The following is a 7,554-nucleotide window of genomic DNA, read 5'->3' as shown; positions in this document are numbered from 1 at the left end:
TTGCTTATACAAAGATTAGGTACTTTTCATTTCAGCCCATGCAATAGGCCCCTTCAAATAGAAGCTAAGGGTTCCACTCTTGTGGGGTATGATGCACCCACGTAGTTACATCCACATCCACACACTTGTTTACCTCCATGACCACAAGTACATCTAGCATGCTCGAAGTGAGAGCTTCCCATGAGAACCTTGTTCCTCCTTATGGGAGACCCATGTTCCTCTTTGTGTGAGAACCATGTGCATACACTCACCCTTTACCACTCTAGGGAGTGTTACAATAACCGTGATTCTCAACACCTCCACTCAGTGCGAATTAGTAGAGGATTACATTGGTTACATATTGAATCATGCTAACCTAGATTACAAAGGGTTAGTGCCTTTATATAATGGGTATGATTTTTACGAGTGGTGGTTGAGTGATGGGTTAGATGATATACTCATTTGATGAAAATGTCATTGCCACATTTGTTTATTGTTTTCTACCTTTACATTCACGAGATAAGAGGCCCAATTCTCCACACTTGCTACACCGCTGCTTCTTTGGATCCTTGATGTAGCACCTTGACTCAATTCGTCCTTTCTTTTGCAAAAATAGCTCTTCATAGTCTTTGTTAGTAATCAAGGCTATGTTCATGGTTTGGTAGATGCTCCCCCATCTTCTTTGAGCCTCTTTTCCTCATCCACGTTAATGAAGAAAATACATTCTCAAATGATCGATTGTGAAGATTATTGAGTGTTCTTACCCAAGCTAGTTAAAAATTTTATATATCCTTAAGTAACACAACTATGGCATCCTATTCATCAAATTTTTTATACATCCTTATGTAACACAATTGTGGCATCCTCTTCATTTCGTTGATGAAATTTGATCCATAAGGTCCTTCATCCTAGAGTAGAATTTTCTTGAATCTTCACCACTTTTACAAAATCCAAATTTTAAAAGAGATTTTTTAATTGTTACCACGTGCACCACATCATTTTTCTAGCTTATCACACTTCACTTTTGTGGTTTTAAGTTCATCTACATGATGAATGAGACTCTTACGAAGATAGATTGTGTTTTTTCATTTTCTTTTACCTCATATACTTGAGAAGGGTTAATCTTCTTTGTGCTTGTAACTTACGATCAAAGATCTTTCCCCATGAGGTAATATTTTACTTCCACTTGTCACGAGTAAAAGCCCACAATTGAGAGCATGTCAATGTCAATATAGACCTTTGCCATAGGAATATTTTTGAAGAAGAGATTTGCACAAAGGAATGTGTCCCCCAATAAATGAAGGAGACCTTCTCCAAGGTGAACTTTGGTTATGGGGTACACCAGAACTAAGGTACAACTTAGTTATTATACAAAAAGACACGTGGTAAATTCCAACACAAAGACAAATTGAGCTAAAAGGATGATTTTTTTTTAAAGAAAGAAGATTTGCTACTCTGCTTCACTCTCTTTTTGGGCTTCATTTGCTACTTGTTCTGCTACATGATTGCCTCAAAAGCTTAGTGAATTGTGATGCTTGTTCTTCAATGGCTTTTTGCCACTTTTGTGACACTTAGCTACCTTGTTTGCTTTATTGCTGTTGGTATCTTGCTTTGTTGCATCGTTCCATTGCTCTGTTGTTGTTCTAGCTCCTGAATTGCCTTGCTCTTGCTCTATGGCATTGGCTATGCTTTTGTAATGCTTTACTTATTGTTGTTGTTGTTATTGTTGCCCTTGCTTCTGGCTAATTCTCTTGCTGGTAGCCACTTCTTGTGACCTTTCTTGTGGTTCCTACTATGTTGCATTGCTCTACTAGGCTTCTTACTACTCTACTGAGGAGGCACTTGATTTCTAGTTGTGTTCAGCAATTCGATTTCTCACTGTTGCACTACTAACTTCCAAGCTTATTGTTATGCTAACTTTTGCTTGCAGGTTGTTGTTGCCATAATGGCAACAGACTTGCAAGCGGAAATAAGAGAAATGCCAACCACAAGGAACTGGCTAAAGAAAATATGAAAAATAAGACAGGGGGATAATGGTAGGGAAATTTAAAAAGAGAAGATCATAATGAAAGGACTCTACAAATTCTTTGATATCATGTAGAAATTCTAGGAAGAAAGTAGCATGCTACACAATGGACGCTTGTGGAGAGAAGAGCTTGAGTAAAGAAAAAAAAAGTACATGGAGTTGCATGAGGAGAGAGATAAAACCACATAGGATATACTTTGCATATACAAAGATTGAGTACTTTTCATTTCATTCCTTAGAATAGACTCTTTTAGGCCCCTTCAAATAGAAGCCAAAAGTTCCACCCTTGTGGGGTATGGACCACCCACTTGGTAACATCCACATCCAGACATTTGTTTGCCTCTATAACCTTAAGTACATTGGGCATGCTCCATGTGAGATCAAACCCATGTGCCTCTTTATGTGAGAATCATGTGCATACATTCACCCTTTACCACTCTAGGGAGTGTTACAATAACCATGATTCTCAACAAAGGTGGCATTAGGATACTATTTGTCTAGTCAACTTTGCCATTGCAACGACAATGATAAAGTAATTATATTGTGCATTACCGAGAAATATATGGTTTCCTACCAATATACCTCTCATCTGCCGTCATGCCATGTATTGCTCTAGTGGGAGTCTTGTTCATTATGTACACTACTGTAGCAACTACTTCTATCCAATAATAATCTAGCAGGTCTTTTTTGTTGAGCATGGCATGAGATACCTCTCCAATATGCCTGTTTTTCCTTTTTGCAAGTCCATTTTGTTGCTGGAGGTATGACTGTATGAATATTGCTACTTTATGCCATGCTCCTGTAGGAACCTTGCAAACTCATTTGAGAGGTACTCTCCCCCTCCATCTAACCTTAGGCATTTTATTTGTAGGCCTGTTTCTTTCTCAACCATAGCTTTAAAAGCTTTGAAATGCCCAAACACTTCACTTTTCTTTTTCATAAAATACACCCAAACTTTTCTACTGTAGTCATCAATAAAAGTGACAAAATAATGGCAACCTCCAATAGATGTAGCTTTATTAGTCCACACATCAGAGTGGATTAATTCCAAAGGCCTCTTACTCTCTTGAACATGTCTAGGAAATGGTTTCCTTGCCTGTTTTCCAAATTGACAGGCTTCACATACCTTATGCATTTTTGCAACCTTGAACTTAGGCAAACCTGCAACAATATTTTGGGCCTGCATTAATTTAAGTCACTGTACATTAACATGACCAATGCATTTATGCCAGATATCAATATCTGCAACTACACTGGTCCCATGTGCAAACATTGCTGCACTCAATTCAGGCATGTCCGCATCCAACGTAAACATCCTACCCTTCTTCTTCCCTTTTGCTATCAAGCGACCTTTATTTTTCATATCCTCAACAAAGCATCCATGAGGATTAAATATGACCTGCAAGCCCTACTCAACCATTTGACCAACAGAAACTAGGTCCTTGGTGATATTCGGGATATGAAATACATCAAACAGGTATTTCTTTTTCCCATCCTGCATAGACAAAGGAATTTTAACAATCTACACAATAGGATGTGCAGTATCATCACCAGTCTCCACAAATCTTGGTCTTTCCATTTTCCTTACATCCTACATCCATTTTGCATGACTTGTCATGTGGTTTGATGCACCTGAGTCAACATACCACACATCATCGCTTTCTTCTGCACTTGTCACATAATTGGTCATGTGCTGCACCATAAAAAAATACTCATTTGTGTCATCACCCTATCTACTAGAGGATGCATAATTGCCTTGCTGCAATTTTCCATTCATGCTGTCATTCTGCTTTTTGTAGTAGTCTTTAGCCATATGACCCATTTTACCATAGTAGTAGCATTCAACATTGTTGTTTGCATTTTGGCCTCTCTGCCATCCACCACGACCTCTTTGGCTCCCCCTTCCTCTAAAGTTACCACGTCCTCCTCCATAGGTCTGGTTTTCTTGAATTTGCTACATATTTTGATTTTTGCAATGGCCTCCAGATCGGCCTGCTCTACCTCTGCCTCTGCCTCTTCCAGCATTTGAGTAGAAGATAGTTTCTTTTGAAGTTCCTCTTGAAGAAAACGCACCACCATTTCTCTGCTCTTTAGAAATTAGAAGAGCAATCAACTGCTCAAAATCAGGAAATTTTTCATGGATGGCAATGGATGTCTAGAATTGTGCATAATCCTTTTCTAGACCATTCAAGGTCACAGAAACTAAATCATCATCTTCCACTGGCAACCCAATGGAAGCAAGTGCATCTGTAATCTTCTTCACCTTCATGTGGTAGTCATTGATGCTCATATTTTCTCTCTACACATTATGCAACTCCTACTTGAGCTACATTTTCTTGGCTTGTGTATTTGTGCTGTACATTTTTGTCAAAGTATCCCATGCCTCCTTTAGCATGCTTGCATTCTAAATATGCACAATCATAGAATCTGAAATATTGATAGATAGCTAGTACATAACTTTTCTGGCTCTCTCATGCCATCCTTTAAATGCCTGCAACTCCAGTTGATTGGGAACATTAGGAATAATTGGTTCTTGTTCAGCTCCAGTAATGAACTTCCAATAGCCTTTTCCCTTAATGAAATTCATCATTCTAAACTTCCATGTTTGGAAGTTGTTCTTGTCAAGCTTTTCAATGACTATCTGTGAAAGAGCATCAGACGCCATTACAGAACACTACAAAAATATTCTGTCACTACACAAGACACAACTTCTGCCTCACAAGGGCAAATCTGCAAAACTGACGAAAGTGGTATTTGACCACACAGTCACTTCCTAGTGACGATTTTGCATCAACATTCAATAAAAATGATTTTGTCACTCCCAATATCTTTGCAAATAGGCATACGATGCAATTTCTGCGATAACTTTTCACCGACCTGCGGAACAGTGTTCGCACACACTAAACATGGCACTTTTCTGAGTGCCTACATAAAACTTCTGCCACCAAAATGGGCCCCGAAATGGCGAATCAAAAAAATAATATCACAGCATATACTACCCTCTCGCCAAACCACGAAGGGCGTCCCAATCTGAGACAGTGCACTCTTGCACTTTTCAGTTGTGCTACCTGCAGAGATTTGCTCCCAAACTTGAAAAAGGAAAGCAACATTGATCCTCTTACCAAGACATCAGGAACATGGTTTGCTTTCTTGAGCTCCTTACCACGAACCAAGCTCTGATGCCATGTGAAGAGAGTGGAAGAGAAGTAAGGAGTCTCACTTGCAGCTTTCTTACATACACAATGGGGGAATACACACAAAGGTGGAGGCTGAAAACAGTTTTCCTCTTCTTAGTTGTAAAAGCCAAAAGAATCTCTCTTATTACAAAAGGAATAGGTGAACCCTATATGTGGGACTCAAACCAAACTCAGCTAACCTAGGTGGCATACTAACTCAGCCACTAACTAGAGTACATAAAGATAGCTGTCATCCAGCTATTATTCATGGGCAGTGTAACAACCGCATCTGCAGCTAACAAGTCGGTGACATAAATGCACAACGGTCACCCTAGCATATCATGAGTGGAGCTTGATATCTCAACATGGGAGACATGCTTATTTTTAAAAAATGATGCATCATAGAAACTATCAACTGAAGTTGAACTTCCTCTGATTGAAAGTAAGTTTATTGAAAGAGATCTGAATCAAAGAAGTGAGTTTTCAACACATGCATGTGATGTTGGTAGGTGAATCTACTATTACAAGTCCATCACATACCTTTGGGAAGAATGAATGAATAAGCTACACAACTATTTAAGATGTATAGAAATCATGATGTACCCCAAAAAATGTATAGAAATCATGCTCTACCCCAAAAGATCTAAAAGATCAGGATGGGAACAGGCATGCCTCTATTTGCTGCTGCTGAAAGATAGACTGCCACAATGCAAAAATAACAAAAAAGGATAGCATGTTCTTTTTGCCCTCAACATACTAGGAAATCTTATTGAAGAAAAGGAATATAGGAAAGGAATTCCTAACATAACTGGTTAGTCTTTGGATTTCGGCTTATGAACAACTCATTGTTGCACACAATCTTTTCTCTCTACCGTTGAATACGCTCATGACCATAGACATAAAAACAATTAATTCAAATTAAAATGTTAGTATGTATGCATCATATGAGATGATATATATGGATTGGAATAAGCTTGTTGTATACAAATGTCGGTAGGAGAGGTTATTGCACCCCAAATTTCGCATGGACTAAATGCGTTATGAATTGATTGAAAACCCATATTTGAAATTATATAACCAATGTGATATTTAGGGTTCCAAGTACTTGATAATAAAGCGTGATCATTCACAATGGTAGGGTCTGAGATTTACATTAAAACATTCTCCTATAGATGTATAAATGAGGAAAACAATACAAATCATTTTAGCTTTTACCTACTTTCCAATTATGAGATTAGACCTAGTATTGCGTATCAAGACTTCATTGCTAAAAAAGATTCAAAATCCAACAAAGTTAAGTTAAACCTTATTTCTCACCTCAACATTGTAATCTGCAAAATTATTTTCAACAATTGGATGTGTGTGCATGCATGCATGCATGCGTCTCTCTCTCTCTCTCTCTATTATATATGTATGTATGTATGTATGTATGTATGTGTATGTGTATGTGTATGTGTATGTGTATGTGTATGTGTATGTGTATGTGTATGTGTGTATGTATGTATGTATGTATGTATGTATGTATGTATCGTAATAATTATGAACAAGATTTAGCCTGTCAACAACGATAATGGACTATAATGGTGTGCAAGTTGTCTCTATCATTTTGTTTTATAGTCCCATGAAAAAACTAGCCTACCTATGACACCTTCCATCCGCTGCCAAGGAAGGCTCTTGCATATACAAAATACTATTCATTATTGGCACACATGAAGATAAAAGGGCAAAAGGTATCATTAACCTAGGAGGGGGTGAAAGATATCATTAATTTGCACACAAGTCTTTAGAAGCGAGAACATATTATCCCCCTAGGCAGTGTTCCATGCTTTTGCTTTTTAAATGGTTCACACAAAGACCTATGTTCTAATGTCTCTCAAGGATATTTGACTTTATTTATCAATTTTAGTGCAGTTGTGGCTCCTATGCTCATCGATTTCTTTTCATTAGTGCATTTTATAAGAATTACTTACAATAAGAACCTTGTAGTTGCATGGCTTTAAGATGAGCAATGGGTGCTTATTATCCTCCCAAACCATGTGAATTTGTTTGAGATGAACGACGGTGGCCCTACTACTAATACATACTAAATTACTTACTCATTTATTTTTAATTCTCCTTTATTTTTCTTTATTTTACCATTGTTTCCACATGCTATTCCCTTTGTGCAATGTCAGCATGTACTTCACATTGAAATTTCCTAGCCCATTGTAATAGAAGCAGGGTCACTAGCACTAGTAAAAATGGAATAATTAAAAGGAAAAAAATTGAATGCTTTTTCTCCCAACCCTCCATGTGTAATGATTACTTAAATTTTAATTTTTATCATTTATATTTACACCATTAAAAACCTATTCCACCATGCTGTCCACTTAT

The sequence above is a fragment of the Dipteris shenzhenensis genome, chromosome 12 (genome assembly GCF_047967505.1).
Source record: "Dipteris shenzhenensis isolate YYH24624 ecotype China chromosome 12, Dip_SZ_1.0, whole genome shotgun sequence".
Lineage (NCBI taxonomy): Eukaryota > Viridiplantae > Streptophyta > Polypodiopsida > Gleicheniales > Dipteridaceae > Dipteris > Dipteris shenzhenensis.
This window is presented reverse-complemented; position numbering follows the sequence as displayed.